This window comes from Phytophthora infestans, genomic scaffold, assembly GCF_000142945.1.
Source record: "Phytophthora infestans T30-4 supercont1.5 genomic scaffold, whole genome shotgun sequence".
Classification (NCBI taxonomy): domain Eukaryota; phylum Oomycota; class Peronosporomycetes; order Peronosporales; family Peronosporaceae; genus Phytophthora; species Phytophthora infestans.
This window is the reverse complement of record NW_003303754.1, coordinates 2,441,913-2,459,182: the sequence shown is the minus strand read 5'-3', so window position 1 is coordinate 2,459,182 and position 17,270 is coordinate 2,441,913.

The window sequence follows — 17,270 nt, the reverse complement described above, 5'->3', positions numbered from 1 at the left end:
GATAAAATAACATGAATTCACTGGCTTTTTAAAAATGGACGAGGTGTCAACGAGAGATGCAATCTCCTTGTCAACACGCTTCCACAAGGATTAAAAATCAAGGTCCAGAACGACACCATTGCCCGACCTACTTCGCCATTTTGTAAAGCAAAGTGGTTTGTCCCGTAAATACGAGTTTTTATTTTAAATTTTTTGAAAAAACAGTGAAGAGCAATCTGGATGTAGTCCACAGCAAAATTTAAGTCTACGTACCGTAGTTCATCGGCTCGCTACGAGTGGCGGCGGCAACCGAGATTGCGCAGTGTCGGGTCATCGTATTCACCAGACGCATGTCCATGCAGCTCACACAGCGCTCTGCTGCTTTTTCAAGAAGCCGCATTCGCATCTCTGCCTTCTGTCCGTACGGAGCGTCGAGCATTTCGTGTTGATTGAGGGCAAGATATACCTTGATACGCGCCTTTAAAGCGCTGAAGCACCCTGCAAGTACACAAAGGAATGAGGTTACTTGAAGTACAATAACGATAGTCATGTAAGCGTACCTTCAATGGGGTTACACATGGGCGAGTAAGGACCTAGTCGTAAAAACACCAGGTCATCTCGCTTTTAAACGCGGTCCTCCGTCTGGCTGTGGGCGGGGTCATTGTCATATATGATGACAATGCTTTTTCCCTGGAAGTGCTCTTGGTAGACATTATGGGCCTTCACAGCCTCGTAGACAGCGTTTACGAACGCGGCGTTTTCTTCCATCCTGATGCTCCCACGCCGAATGGCGAAGTGTACCAAACCTACTTCAGGTGAAACTGCGCATTGGAGATGCAGATTAGCGCCTGTCGAGGGTGGTAGCGTTACAACGACTCGCTCTCCCACAAGTGCACGTCCTACAGACCGCTTGCAGTAGAAGTTGTAGTGGTCACGTCGTAGTAAACTATAAAAGACCATTTCCGCTCCTCCTTCAGCCGTTCCTCAGCGAATATCCTACGCTTTTCAATGTTCACGACACTATTGCACGTTTCCGGCTCAATACAGACCTGTAATGCATAACGGTATCATACACGTAAATACAGTTGTTAATATACAGTATATGTGTTTAAATGTGAGGAAACCTTAGTACATGTACATGCATTTACCTGTTTGACAGTATAAAGCTTATCACACAGCTTTTTACTGATTAGAGACGTGCTTAGCTTAACGGAAAAGTCAAAATGTGTCATGTCGCTCATCTGAGTGAGTATATACTGGCAGTTCTCCTCCAGGTACTTCATCAACGCATCTTTCATTTCGGGTGTGCACTTCGGGTGTGCACTTCGTGCAGCCGCCCCGTGCACCACCTCTCTTCTTTACGTCAGGTGTCTCGCGCGCGACGATATTGCGGGCAGTAGTGGGCGGGATGGCGCTGCATCCCGCGACAATTTCCCAGTTGCGTCCCTATCTATGCGCCTTTAGTACTCGAGAGCGAGCAGCAAGTCCGTGCTTGGGCTCCTTTGGCATGCTGCGGTGATGCTGCGCTGGAGGGGGAGAAAGAGCTACTGGGTAGCGTTTGAGGAAAAACTAAATCCACATTGTGCGAAAAACTAAATATTAGTATACAGCTCATATTTTTTTAAAAAGCATGAATGTTACTTTTGTTACTTTTGGCGCCTTTGCTTTACAGAATGTCGGGCAATGGTGTAGACTATCGTGTTCTGAAGGCAAAAGGTAATACCCTAGAACTCGTCTGTGTTAAAGCCAGGGAACAAGCGATTGCAGTGGAGAAGGAAAACAGTTCGAATTGTAAGCACCAAAAGAAAGAGCATAAGGCGGCTGCTAACCACCATCAGAAAAAATCGGCGAATTGAGCTCAGCGACAACCGTGTAGCCAAAAGACCATAATGATAAGGATCGGAACCAACAGAGAGGTGGTAGATCCGAGCGTGCGGTCGGCAAAAGAGCGACTAAAGACGGTCTTTTTCATTGCGGTGGAGCGCACTACCTCTCCAAATGCCCTACGGCAACGCCAGCGGAGCAAGATAAGCTGCTCGCTGAGTGAAAACAGACTGCAAAGAGGACTTAAGCGGTCAAGGGAGGCACCGCTAAACTGAAACGAATTGGGGAGTGCCTTTCGAAGCAGGACCAAGTTGTAATACTAGAAGATGAAGCGGTATTTTCACTTCGCGTCGACAGTGGAGCAGACCGATGCTGTCGAGATGAAAGTCATTTTGATCGATTGGTACATGAAAAGCCCAAAGTTGTACATATGAAGTGGGATTCCAAAATGGAGTGCACTGTGCCGACGGCACCTTGGGTTTTCTAATTGAACAGTGAAACTGAACGTGGGGCTGCGAACCATTGTTGGTAATGTTCATGTTGCTGATCCAGCTGAGTGTCTTATCATTTCTGGTGACTCCGGTGAGTTCTTACTAGGTAACGTCTTGTTACTTAAGCTAGAAATTGACGTTGAGAGGGAGCTTGACCTGCTGGCGGTGCCATTTGCAGCCGACGAGAGCGAGATAAATTTGATGATGTTGATGAGCCTACGGCTAGAGTACAGCACGATGAAGAAATTAGAGAGCAGGGCCGCCGAAAACTAAATATCACTCACAATAATGATCATAAAGTATTATTAGATTATTCATTAGCATATAAAGTGCACAATAATATATGACACCAACGTACTGTTTTGAATTCAAAACTTATGAGAATGGACAGCTCTTATTTAAGTTATATGCGGGAATGACAGACCTCCTCGAGCCAACCATATATTCTAACGTCTCTCCGACACTTTACGTTCAAGTTTCTTCGTTTGAGACAACGTCATGCTAGCTACAGTGTGGGCGGTAATTATACTGCTACCCAGACTTTTCATCATATTTTGACCAATAAACTAGCTAAGCAAACCCCGTTTGGACCAATGGAAAGCTCCGTTCAAAACAAAGCTATTAGTCGTCGATTGACACCATTCAGCACTCTACAGCCGTAGGCACAACTAAATAGGTGGTGGACCCCTTCATAAATCATGTAAGCCTCGTCCCCACTATGCCTTTTCCAACGTGCAAATTGTGACGTCCTTCTTCTCACTATGCCATGATCAGTATGATGAGTCTGTGCATCAGTACTTCCGGTGCCGCAGTGGCAAAGTACGCAATCAGTCGAACCGAAATGGCTTTACCAACGTCATGCAGCACGTGCGTAGAGCGTCCAACCTTTCAAGAAGAGATGCTCGCTGCCACAACAGCGCAGACAGGTTCTGTGGTGCAATATGCCCGTCGTACCGCTATGCACTGATTTGGCTGGCTCGAGTGAATTGTGAAGGCAAATCTGCCTCTCATGCTGTGAGAGAAGACTTTGCTCGCTGGCTTAGACTAATATCAATATTAATATTTTTTGAAAACAAAAATACATTAATATCATTTTGTCTTGATTGCACTTCCTAGGAGCAATCATTAGTGGAAACGCTACGCGCACTGCTCGAAGGCGTCACCGGCTCCGTAAAAGCTGCTATTGCAGCAGAGCTGCCTGTCTCTTTTGGATTTATGCTCGATAGGTGGACTCATCATCCGAACATTTCGTCGCAGTGTTTGCGTACTACGATAGTGGCGGTGTTGTTAAGACCGCGCTTCTTAGCATGACTCCGGTCATTAACAGGCCGGACGAGCACTCGTCAGCCCGTACCCACCGCGTAGTTTTAGCGGGAATGCTCGAAAGAGATTTTGGGAAAGAACTAAGCTAGTACAAGTACACATTAGGGACAGCTGCTCAGTGAACAGGCGACTGGCAACCATTATGCAAGTTACCGTTGATCGGATGCGCTGGGCACCGACTAAATCGGGCTGTGCAGCAACAATTGGCAAAGCACGATGAAGATTTGACTGTTGTGCAAGCCCTGATGTCAAAGCTGCGGAGTCGGCGAAACTTCGATAAGTACTGTTAATACTAGTACTAATACCACTTTGTATAACTAATACGTGCTTATTAGGTGGATTTAAGACTCTACTTCGGAGACGATGCTGCTGCTACCAAAATTAGATGGTCATTAATTGACCTGTATGGATACTGTACCGATTTTGATCGCTCCAAAGCACATGCTAAAACATTTCCCAGCATTTATGGTAACGATGTTTTATCTTCGATTTAGTGTGTGAAGGATACACCATGTTGTCTCTGACATTTGCGGTAGTTTCTAGATTTGGGAGTCGTGGCCTGGGATTGGCAGTAGCGGCATTTTCTTTCAAGTTACTGCCAGTATTTTCCAGTAAAACAATACAAATTACTGACATTAGCAGTAAATCAGTTCAATCCTTTTCAGTTACTGTAGTAATAGTACTATAATACTGGCGAACAACTGGCTTAGGATTAACTACGCAGATCGTGTGGTCAACACTATCTAACCCTTGACTGTCGACACCACTTCCATCTGACGGATCTCACTCCAGTTGTGCTTCATAAGTACCTGCATCTCAGCACAACGGTTGTCCGTTCTGGTGCGAAGGGAGCTCATGACACAGCCCCCACTCGAAAACACGCGCTCATGGTACGCGTTTGACGGACTCCGTCCGAGCCACACCCGAGCAAGTGCAGCGACGGACGGGAACATCGGCGAGCCCGTCTCACAAAACCACTTGCATACGCCCACGTGCTTGCAGAGTCCTTGTAGACGCCAGCACACTATGTCTTTACGTCGTACGAGGAGCAGTCGGGTGAAGTCCTCTGCGGTGAGCTTGCTGTCTGGAGCCTGGCCTATGGCAACACGGACCCATTGCACAGTCTGCTTCAGCCACTTCTTCAGGACTTCGTCGGCTTGTTCGTGAAGGGTGGACACCGGCAAGCTGCTCATAGCCGAGGCTACCAGGATGACGCTATACATGACCAAATCGTCCTCAATAAACGGCACTAAATCCAGGTTCGGTAGTATTTCCACACCCACGCTGTTGTTAGCTCTCGAATTGAAGGGGTGCATCGCACAGAAGACTTCCCGGTCTGCGTTGCCTTCCCTTTCTCATGACAGCGTTGATTGTCACGGTGCTACTCTCAGCAAGAAGCGGCAACGCAAGGTTCTCGTCAGTGTCCGTGATGCTCTTCTCCTGGAAGACTGGCTCTCCACTGTGAACTTCGTGCGGGGGCCAGAAGCAGTATCACTACCGATTCCGCCATGATTGTCGGAAGCCTCTTGGTGATCTGCTTCTTGACCCTTTTCAGACAGACTTGACCTTCTTTAGAGAAGGCACTGATGTGGACCTCTCGACGCGAAAGCGTCTGCTCGTTGGGTTTGGGCGTGCGGTGAGCTTCGACGTCGTAGATCTGATAGCTGTCGGTACCGAGGCGACCAAAGGCGAACTTCATCAGGGCGTTAATCTCAGACGCAACTTGGTTGCTGCGCTGAACTTAGATGCGCGCGAGATCAGCGAGGAACGACGTGATCACCTCCATCTCAACCAGCAGCTTCCAGTCGACGTCCGTGAGCTTGTTGAACATCCGTGAGTCGTCGTACGACTCACAGTACTGGAAGTAGGCTCTGAAAACCACATGACAACTCTCATCCCAGGCGTCAATCGAGTTCTTGGTGATTCTGTCGCGGCCCCTGGGCATTCGCGAAATAGTGGCTTCATACGACGTCCATCCTGGTATTTATAATGGCTCTACGTGAGGAATATCCATATGTGGGGTTTTTTAGTCCGAATATCCACGAATATGTTAAGCCAGAGCAACGCAAACACGTGGTGATGGGGGAGGGAAGGTGGAGCTGGAAATTTACAGTACCAACGTGTCATTGGAATTTTCAATATGGGGAATCATTGGGCTGCATTTCTGGTGGATCGCCCTCTACAGAGCCCATACAATTGCACTACCATCGAGCGTATCGTGCGTTCCGCTATCGAGGGGATTCTACATTTGGAAGACATGCTGTCTTTTGAGAAGGTGGGGTGCTGTAAACAGAAGGATGACAGCTCTTGCGGAGTGTGGTGCATTACCATACTCGAAATGCTGCTGAGTGGTGCCTCGTGGGATGACCGCCTCTACAACCTGTTGTCGTACTTGCGCATGCGCTTTTGCACAAAGCGATTGCTTTTATTGGAAATCAGACAGACAGCTAACAATTCATATGTCCTGGACCCTCAGCTTTGATCGGTAAAGTGGTTTGGTAATTTTGGTACGTTTATAATACGACTTTGACATTTGGTATGTTTAAAATTATAAACCAAAAACTCTAACAAAAACATAAAATGATCTAGAGCTCACAAGAATACACAAACAGTAATGTGCTTCGCCAGTAATAGATAGTATTATAGTACTATTACTATTGGTATAGTAGCCAGTCCTTTTGTCAAATCTGATTCTACTGTTACTATAGTAACCAGTAGCCCAGGTTATTGCTCCACCAGTACTGTCGAGTTATTGGCGAGTTAATACCGAAATCCAGACGGGCACCTGACAATCCTCCGTTTTGACCACCGCGATGGATCGCGAGTGGGACGCAAGACGCCTTGCTCACTACTCGGCACGCTATTCTCTCACTTCTCGCCCTGCTCATCGCACGACTGCGCGATTGGTTGCTAGATGCAGGACATGAGGTCGGTTTAAGGCCGTGGGCAAGATCCTCTACTGCTGCTTTGAGCTACGGTTGTTATTTAAAGGTTGTCTGCGTCAATCCATGGAAGGCACGTTGCTAAACCCCTTCCCAATTTTCTTTGCAGGCCCAACACTAGACAACATCGATGACTACCACCTTAACCTAAAATGAAGTGTGCTTTCATCAACTGTGTCAACCCTGACTTGTCTCATACAGACCGATGCTATGTATGCGACAGAGAGGTTCATTACCTGTGCTCTAATGACCTGCACGACCCAGGCAACATATCCATGCGGTGAGTTACACTGAAAGTTATATGACTAATTGGTTACTAATTGGCTACTAATTTGCTATATGCTACAATAGTTTCTGCAGTGACACGTGTGGAAGACCAAGAACCCGCTACCGGAAGTGATGCCTTCCACAAAAGACCAGTTAGACGCTTTCGACGCTGCGGCCTGGTTGCCGAGCGCGCTTCACCAGCCGGACAGTCAGTTCTTGATCGCCGAGAGCGAGACACTGGAGCTGTCCTGCAGTCAGTCGTCGGAGGAGACCACTCCACCTCGAAGCCAAGTGTGCGTGGATTCATATGCAATCCCGCTTGACGTCCACCACTACTGTCAGGTCGGCAAGAGAGACAACGTGTGGGCGTCGCTCACATATTAGCGACGCCGTTTGCAGTCGGAGACGACAACGACGACGACGAGAGGATCACGCACATCTGTGTCTTGTGCACGGCGAATGCAACCAGTCAGCCTAACGCCGCAGCTGACTCGTAACAGAGTAGGCCTCGACGCGGGAGCCATACGTCTAACGGTAAGGACCACATGGTCGACATGCACAGCACGCACCGGGTAGGCAAGGAGGAGATGGCGCACCAAGCAGGCTCGTCACCAAATTGACTCTGAGCAATGTCTCTGGATGTCTTTCACAGCGCATCACGGACATGCCACTTCCTGGGTCGAAGATGATCTAGTGCGGAGCTCTATAGAAACGGTGGTGCCGAGCTTAATCTGCACATTGCACGCTGGCTGATCAAGGATGATCAAGGACGGTTAGCTATCTCTTTTAGTTATGTGACAAGATGCACTAACAATATGTGTCTGTGATGCTTCAGGCCTGCCATACAGCACAATTGTGACGGATGACTTTCGCAGCCTCGTTCAGCTACTCATGGGTAGCTTGGGAGCTACTATTCGCTCGTCTGGGACATACTGCAACATGCTCAAGACTTTATTCGAGTTATTTTGCACGATAGCGGCAAAGGTGTTGAAGGACGACTCTAAGGATGCGTTTGGCTTGTCCTTCCAGAACGTGCTGCATGACTCATGTACCACTGGCAGCGGCAAGAAAGGTTTGGTGGGTACATCGGTCTCCTTCATCCCGCGGATTTTTTTTTTGCAGTCTTGCGCTGCTAGCTCGCACGAGTCATGCAAGGTGAAGACTCTGACCACCTCCAAGATTGAAAAGATCTAAGGCATTGCCATCGGGGAGATGGCTCAGTTCACCATGTCCGACACGACGCCGAGCGCCAAGAAAGTCTCGAAGTTGTTACAGGACTCCACACCTACCGACTGGGCAATGCACTCTAAACATATGGCTCTTGTACGGTATGGCCATGAGGGAGAGCACTAAGACGGTGTACGTAGTGGTTCCCTGCAGAAGAAAGAGCGCAGAGTGTGCACGGTGGGTGACTCGCTCCCCGAAGGTGCTGCGCTGATTCGAAAGACCAGAGACCTCAACAACTACTTTAATAGGCCTCAGACAGTCGATCGTTACAAAGGTGCGGCGCTTTTATGGTCTTCCGGAGCTGCACCCAATGATGTACTGTGATATTTGTGATGCGTCGACTGTGATCCTGCTCCAGTGGACGGTCGTGAGCTTTCCGGCTTTCAGAGCCTACTTCCAGTACAGTACTGTGAGTCGTCGTACGACTCACAGATGTTCAACAAGCTCACGGACAACGCCTGGAAGCTGCTGGTTGAGATGGAGGTGATCACGTCGTTCCTCGCTGATCTCACGCGCATCTAAGTTCAGCGCAGCAACCAAGTTGCGTCTGAGATTAACGCCCTGATGAAGTTCGCCTTTGGTCGCCTCGGTACCGACAGCTATCAGATCTACGACGTCGAAGCTCTCCGCACGCCCAAACCCAACGAGCAGACGCTTTCGCGTCGAGAGGTCCACATCAGTGCCTTCTCTAAAGAAGGTCAAGTCTGTCTGAAAAGGGTCAAGAAGCAGATCACCAAGAGGCTTCCGACAATCATGGCGGAATCGGTAGTGATACTGCTTCTGGCCCCCGCACGAAGTTCACAGTGGAGAGCCAGTCTTCCAGGAGAAGAGCATCACGGACACTGACGAGAACCTTGCGTTGCCGCTTCTTGCTGAGAGTAGCACCGTGACAATCAACGCTGTCATGAGAAAGGGAAGGCAACGCAGACCGGGAAGTCTTCTGTGCGATGCACCCCTTCAATTCGAGAGCTAACAACAGCGTGGGTGTGGAAATACTACCGAACCTGGATTTAGTGCCGTCCATTGAGGACGATTTGGTCATGTATAGCGTCATCCTGGTAGCCTCGGCTATGAGCAGCTTGCCGGTGTCCACCCTTCACGAACAAGCCGACGAAGTCCTGAAGAAGTGGCTGAAGCACACTATGCAATGGGTCCGTGTTGCCATCGGCCAGGCTCCAGACAGCAAGCTCACCGCAGAGGACTTCACCCGACTGCTCCTCGTACGACGTAAAGACATAGTGTGCTGGCGTCTACAAGGACTCTGCAAGCACGTGGGTGGTTTTGTGAGACGGGCTCGCCGATGTTCCCGTCCGTCGCTGCACTTGCTCGGGTGTGGCTCGGACGGAGTCCGTCAAACGCGTACCATGAGCGCGTGTTTTCGAGTGGGGCCTGTGTCATGAGCTCCCTTCGCACCAAAACGGACAACCGTTGTGCTGAGATGCAGGTACTTATGAAGCACAACTGGAGTGAGATCCGTCAGATGGAAGTGGCGAGTGTCGACAGTCAAGGGTTAGATAGTGTTGACCACACGATCTGCGTAGTTAGTCCTACGCCAGTAGTTCGCCAGCATTATACAATAATCGCTCTCACTTCCGGTATCGTGGTCCGACCATATCCTAGGATTTGATATATTTTCTTAAAGAAAAAAGCTACAGTACATTTACAAGGCTAACTGAGAGGCAAGGATAATGACATCTTCTACGTCTACATCGGGTCCGTAGCTAGTGTGACCGACCGCTTTACTTCTTTCATCAGCGGCATCTGCGTTCGCGGTGAGAGCAAGTGTAATACGAGTCTTCCTTTTCTTGGCACCGCGAGCGCCCCTGGTGCAAATGGAGCTGGAGGGAGCCATAGCATAGCAGAATCCGGTTTCATCCATGTTGTAGATATCTTTAGGCTCGTAAAGGTCGGTCAAATCTTGTGGTCACTGACGGCCGAGCGCTACTTCGACGGGATCAGCAGTGCCAGCTTCGCCAGGGAGTTTCCGGCTCCGCAAGCTATGCCTCCGCTCCCCGTCAGTACACCCTCCTTAAAGCGATTGTATCGATATTTTAGGGATATTATTTTATACCAGTACCGGAATGGAGAGCGATTACTGTAGTACTATTACTACAGTGAAGAGGTCTTTAGCAAGCGCTTGGAACCTGAAACCTGGAATTTTTAGTGACTGTTTTCCAGGTTTCAGGGAAAATCACTTTCAGCATATCATTCCCCCCCCCTGAAACCTGCAAAAACGTTCCAAGATAACCCTATTTTATGATATTGTTTCAGGTGCACGTTTGGGTCCCTAAAACTTGGATCTTGTAAGATTGAATAGTGCTCCTCAAATCGAATTCCCCTCTTTGAAAGTTATGGACAGCGGAACGGGGCAAGCCCGAAAGCGAAACCGCTCCGGACCAATCTGCCCTGATTGAAGATCGTAAACGTAACTGGACGGAGGAGACAACCTGAGCGCCCGTGTGCGCATGGAGCGAGGTGGATAAGAGCGGCCGTGGGAAGAGCAAAAAAAACGGGCATGTTTCATGAACGTATTTTTACAGCGTTTAATAACGCAATATCATCTACTCAGCGCTCGAAAAAGACGATTGAGGATAAGCTGCCGGCCTTAAAAGAAATGTACCATTTCATCAGTGACTTCGATGCAAACAGAATGTTCTTACCGTTAATGGCTGCAATGAGGTAGTAAGCCCACTTGGAAGACGCTTGAGCCTGAGACGTAGCCCGATCACAGGTATACGGCAAGCTTAGGCGGGGGGTATCCTAGCTGACTGTCTATGGTGCTGGAAGAGCTTGCGGGCATAGTAAACCCGTTATGGTCCGCGGGCTTTTTCGTCCTCTACGACGTTGTGACCTTCACAGCACCAGCGCGAGCTTCGGTGTTCCCAACACTGTGATGATTGGCATGTATGCTGAGAGGGAGGCGTAGGTAGGAACTTGGTATTTTGGTGGAGGGACTGTGCTCGCACTAAGATCAAGAAGAACACCGCGAATTGATGGGTGGGAAGCGGTACCTTAAGTCTATCAGCCGAAAGTTTGATTTTATTTGTCACAGTTCCAGATGGATTTGGTGAAGAGCCGCATAAAAGAGATGCTTGGACCTTTAACTCCAGGTTTCAGATTACCAATTTGCTAAAGAGAGCCAGTGTACCTCGAAGTCCTTGAGAGTGCTTTTCTTTTGGTAGCGGAGCGCACGAGACTTTGGCGAAGCCCACCGGGAGATACTTCTCCATCGGCATTATTTACCGGACTGTGAACTATCCACCTCGTGGAAATGAAGCGCAACGGAGGAATAACGGTGTCATAACTGCACGTACTCCTTATGAATATTACGTGACGGCACGACAACAGACATGTTTGCATAAAGACGCAGTTACATTGACTCCGCTGCATCACAGAGCACCAAGCCCAACGTAAGCAAAAAAAAAAGCATACCGCAAAGAATACCTGTGTGTCGACTTCATATGTAGACGCGCTCTTTCCATTCGACACTATCGCTGTGCTAGCATTTCCCATGTTCATAGCGTAGTCAGCACCAGGGCCTGTAGCAAGCGCATGCTCCTCCGAGACAAGCCTTAACTTAAAGGCACTGATTTGCAATGCTAACGCTACAAGCTCAGGGTCCTCGTTTAGCCTACTTTGTCTCCCTGCCAAGCGGTTAAATTTTGCAATGTACTGCTCTTCAGCGTACTCTTATAGGGTAATAAGCTTCGTCACAAGCTGGTCACTTGTAAAGGTATCTTTGATTACATCTTTATCTTCCCCCACTTTGACTCGATACGGTTGTTTGTGTTGTTCGTCAGGTACGAAATGTTTCCGCGCTTGTACGACACCAAGTGGTTCTGCGAGTTATCTCAATTTTCTGTGAAAGTCTTGAATAAATGGTGATTCTCCTCACCCCCGAGAATACAAAGCATGACACCTTTGAATCCTCATTACCCTTCCGACTTCGCATAGATCAGAAAACGCATTAGAGCTTTCGCTTCCTTGCTCACAGACTTGGCCAGGCGGGCTGATTGCTTCTTCAGTCACGTCAAAACATGCCGTTGACAGAGAAGCTGAGTGACCTGCGGAATCATCTTGCGCAGGACATCCTTTTCATGAACCGCCTTGTCGGTCATGATAACGCGTTTCTTATGCCAATCTCAATTATTTTCCTGAAAATTTCTACGACTTTGCGCAAATTAACCTTATGCTCGCTTTTCACGAGTGCATGGTGGACGTGTTGACCCTACACGAAAATGATACAGCATATATATTCTTAGAGACTTAATAAGTATATATTACGTAAGGCGCTACAGTCATACCTTCCCGAAGACGTCGTACAGCACGAAGCTAAACAGCTTGTAGCGATTCGTGATAGTTTCTTGGATTGAGTCCCCCACCACAACTTTGGAAAATGCCGAGAACATACGCTTCATCTTCGACGTCTGGAAAGTAACGACACGAGTACAATCGTTTTCGCTGTCGACATTAACCTCGGCAGCGCTTCCTGCATTTTGCCCGTAGAGCTCATCCGAGACGGCGAAGGCTCTTTCTGCATCCATCCAGCTGCCTCTTTGCTTGCAGCGAATTCTCTAAACCATGTCGTGTACATCCTTGAGGGTCGTCTTTCTTCCTACAGATCAAACCATACACCAAAATTACACTTCTCAAAAATCAGAACCACACCAACAACAAATAAAATGTACCAGCGCACTCGTGAAGGTATTGCAGAGTCCCTTTGACGTTGGCACCAGCTTTGTGGAGGACCTCGACATCATTTGTCAGGCACGGATCGTTCACAGCTCGATTTTCAGCATAGCTCTCCCAGCGATCCTTGGTGAGATGATGGTTGTGTACACCGGACGCAGACATTCATACCTCCCAGTCTTCATCTGAAGTCGCCGTAACACACGCGTTCAACTTTGCACTACACTTGATGTTTCGAATCGTTCGATGCTTGCGCTTTCCCCTGCCACATGACTTGTATTCCCGGACGTGGATATACTTAAAAGTGATGGTGAAGTGTTCCCAGCTGATAGGAATCAAATTCACCGCCTTCCTAGCACGCTTACAGGCGGTTTTAAGGGCTTTAGCATTCTTCGTCATCAGGTCGTTTTGGGTTTTCACTGACGTACACGATCGGCTCGAAAACTGCTGGTATGGCCCCTGCCGGAACATTTCGAATGTGGCGTGAAAAACACTCCAGGAATCGTAGGTCTTCTTCAAAGACCCGAAGCGTACAGGACCACATACTTTTCTTGTCTCAAAACGGTTTGGTGTATTTTTGGTGCAGCACCAAATTTAGAGTGTCCAGTCTCCTCGTCTTCATCAGAACCTTCGTCTTCCTCCTCCTCGCTTCTTCCGTCCACATCATTCTCACCACTACTTCTATCTTCTGCTTCGTACGCATCATCCACTTCCTTCTCAAGTGGCACATCGCGAAAGTCAGAGTCATCTGTCCCATCAGTCGAGGGCAGAGGATCTGTGTCTTCGAGAGCATCTGCATCTTCTTCCGCAGCAATGACCTCAGCCAACGCACCGTCATTATCAGTCGACTCCACCGCGAACGTCTTGCTGGATACATGAGTCGCAGAGCACGAGTTTCCCATCGCTGATCGCTCGACAAATCTTTGCGATTCCTCCTCCTCCTCGCGGTGGTTTTGCGAGTAACTCGCTGCTGACCGTGTATTACGAGATGCTCCGATTGCTTCTCCTGGAGAGAGCGCGCAATTTGCTCTGCGCTATGAACCGCTTGCGATAACGGATTTTGCACAACAAGGAGAGGAAGTTTTACCCCGGAATAGCCTGATTTCATAACTGACGATGCTTCTGACGTACCTGAACGCACGCAAGCTCTGTTGTGTCCCGTTGCGCATGCGTGACATACCGTGGCTGGGATACTAAGGGAGGTTGTCACTGTCCGCCTGTCATACGTACAAGTTTCCCTATCACACAACCTTTTCTTTGTAGCATACAAACGTACCATACCAAGAAATCAACTTTAGGGCTCGAGTCGCACCAGGAATCGTTTTTTTTGCCGCCGAGGGGAAAGATTGTCGAGTGCCAGTCGCTTCGAAAGCGCGGGCTCAAAAATTTAAAAGTTGTCACGTTCTCGCCCGTAAATTATTTTACTTTTTATTCAACTAAAGTTCAATCCGAAACTCGATAACTGGCTCTACATGGCCCATCAAAATTTGGCATGATATGACAACAAGTGCACTAAAAGTAGAAGCTAATTTTGGTAGCAGCAGCGGGCTCCCTACTTCGGCCAGTCACTCCTCGGGATACAATCCACCTTCGTGATGGTGCATCACTTCTTCACCCTGTTGGAGTTCCTGGACCAAAACAAGAAGAGCTCACGGACTTGCTTCCGTCTCCGGCGTGCAACCGCCGACTCGAGACGCAGATCTCACGGGCTTTGCGTCAGTATCCAAGGCGTTACAAAGCAAGAAAGTGAGCTTACTGGACGCCCGTGTCTGATTTGACAAACGTATTGAAGTCCAGCCCGCGCTCGCTACTTATATCAGTACGGGTTGATTTGTTTCTGTCGCTATATATATTAGATAATTTTAAACATAAATTTATAGTCTTTTTAGTAGTCATCGATAGGACCTGTGTGTATCACGTTGAGTTAGCTACTATTCGCTACTCACGTGGATACACACAGTCCTCGGCAAACATCGTTCACAGCCAGACTTTGCGTCGGGCTGGTTTTCCTTAGAGGAAGTGGAGCCCGACTCACCACAACAGAGAAGCGAGCTCTTCGTCCTTTTCTCTTGGCGGGACCAGAGATCAAGACGAAGAAACCGATACGAAGAGTCTCGTGCACCCGCTCGGGAAGCGCCGCCGAGGGAAAGCCAGTACAGCCTCACTCGCAGCATTCTGGCCACCTCGAACATGGTGGAACGGTTCTTCAGTGATAAATAAATAATGGCCTTCAGTTCTACATGTATTGATCAGCAAGTTGAGAGTTAGAGCTACAGTAGAATCATCTAAAAAACGGGAAGTTTATCACAGGAGATTGTTTTTCAGCGTAATGGTCTGCAATCCATAAAACGCTTGCCTCAGTGATGTGCGAGCAACACTGACAGATGTGACATTAACTATTAAGTCGTTTTCTTAGAAGGCGTCACATTATTTATAAGCACCTTAGGCTTTCCATTCATATAAATATCATAAATGGCGGCCCCGTTACAGATGCCATATTAAAACTGGTTGAAGATGCAATTGCGGCCGAATTTTCCCGAAAATTAAGAAAGAAATCATCCGTATTGCGCTGCGCATGGGCTTGTGGAGAAATTGCTTAGGCGCTGATTCTCCAGCAGAAGTGCCCTATGCGAATCCGCTTGAAACCTGGTGCAGCACCTTACCAATGTAAGGCAAGAAAGTATCCACCTGAATTTCGTCGCTTTACGAAGGACTTCAACGACAAACTGGAGGGGTTAGGGTGGGTATACGAAAAACGAAAGAAGTTGTGGGCATGCCCAGCACTACAAATTCGTAAAAGTGGTAGGGAATTCCGACAAATGGCAGAATACAAGCTAATGAGCAAACTAGTCGAAGATCTAGTTGGAATTATGTCTGCCAAACAGACTTAGAAACTAGGAAAGGCGCAACGTTATCGGATTGTTTGATATTAATAAAGGGTATAGGCAACTTTCTCGCGCTGAGGACTGTCAATAAAATGCTGTCCTACATGAAACACCAGAAAGTGTACACGCCGAAGCGTGTACCACAAGGTTGTACCGAAGCCGCTTTATTCTTTCAAGCCACAATTGATGTCTGGAAGGATGAATTTCTGCGCCGTAATCTTTTAGTCTGGAATGATGCTTTGATGTTATTTGCAATCGATGTTCATACGTACCTCGCCAAGCTGGAAAGATTGTTTGAACTTCTTGATGTTTTCGGCTTCAAGCTAAGTGCTAAGAAGTCCAGACTAAGTGCGGTGATGCAGGAAATTTGCTTCGGGCTCTGTGGTAGCCACGACCCAGAACGAGTTTGTGCATTGCAGAGCCTTCCTTACCCAACCAGCCCTAGTGAATTGCAATTTGTTGTGTATAACAACTGGATGCACGAACGTTTGGTAGACTACGCTAAAAAGACTCGACCACTTCGAGATATGTTAGATGCTACTCTGGCGAACGCCTTCAAACGAACAAAACGTGTGAAGAAGCACATCCGTGGTATGCTACTGCGTTGGGCGACCAAATTGAATGGTACCGGTATCAAATTGAGCACATAGATGGGGTATCGAATGTCCGGAGTGACACAGTGTCTCGATAGACTGGCAGCCACACTCAAGCTTATCTGCGACACTTCAGATTGAGAGATAGACTTACAACGCCGTCTCTTCCAACGAATCTGCCAGCTAAACGAGCCCGACGGCGACGGAAACGTGCAGATCTGAAACCACCACCTGCACCCAAACTACCACAACGTCCTGTCCGACCACGTAGCGATCCAGATTTCGAGTGGCCGACTCGGGGTGAAATATTATCTGCACAAGCTGAGCACAACGTTCATCGACCTGCGGCAGCTAGTGATACCGATAAGAAAGAATGGTATATCAACGATAAATATGCTTATCAGACAAATAAGAGGATTAGTGCAAGGCAAACTGACAATCGCTCTTTGCGGTCCGCAGGAACATCGAGTATGCGATGCGACCATTGAGGTGATGAAGAGATTTGTTTACCTGGTCCACCTTATAGCGCAGGTAGAGACGTTCTTATCGACTTGATTGTTGCGCTATCCCGTACAAAGTGAAAGAATAATTCAAAAACCATAGAGTGAAACATATAGGACAAATGAACGAAATAAGACATTGCCTTGAAATTTTCTTTCGTTTAGAAATGTTTGCTGGTGCCAACTACCTGTCGCGAGACCCGGGGTTTTCTTCCGATGAGGAAAGTTTATTAATGAAACAAAAGCAAACAAACAAACTCGCTGACCTGAACTAACTCTCCTTGTGTCTTCATCCAGGCTCAACGATTATGCAATCGAGGACACGTGCCCGTGCCCACTCGTCATTCATGCAGCGTGCTCCAAGTCCAATGCAGCGCAGTAGCGTAAGCCTTCTCTTCATCGAAAGGCACTATGACACGTGCCTTACAGCTTTCCCTCTCGCCATTGGTTCATGCCAGCACGCTGTCGTGGCCATAGCTTGATCAACGGCCGTAATTCGGCTGACAGTGCCTCTCAAAGCTTGGACACGATAGGAACATTTAACTAGTCG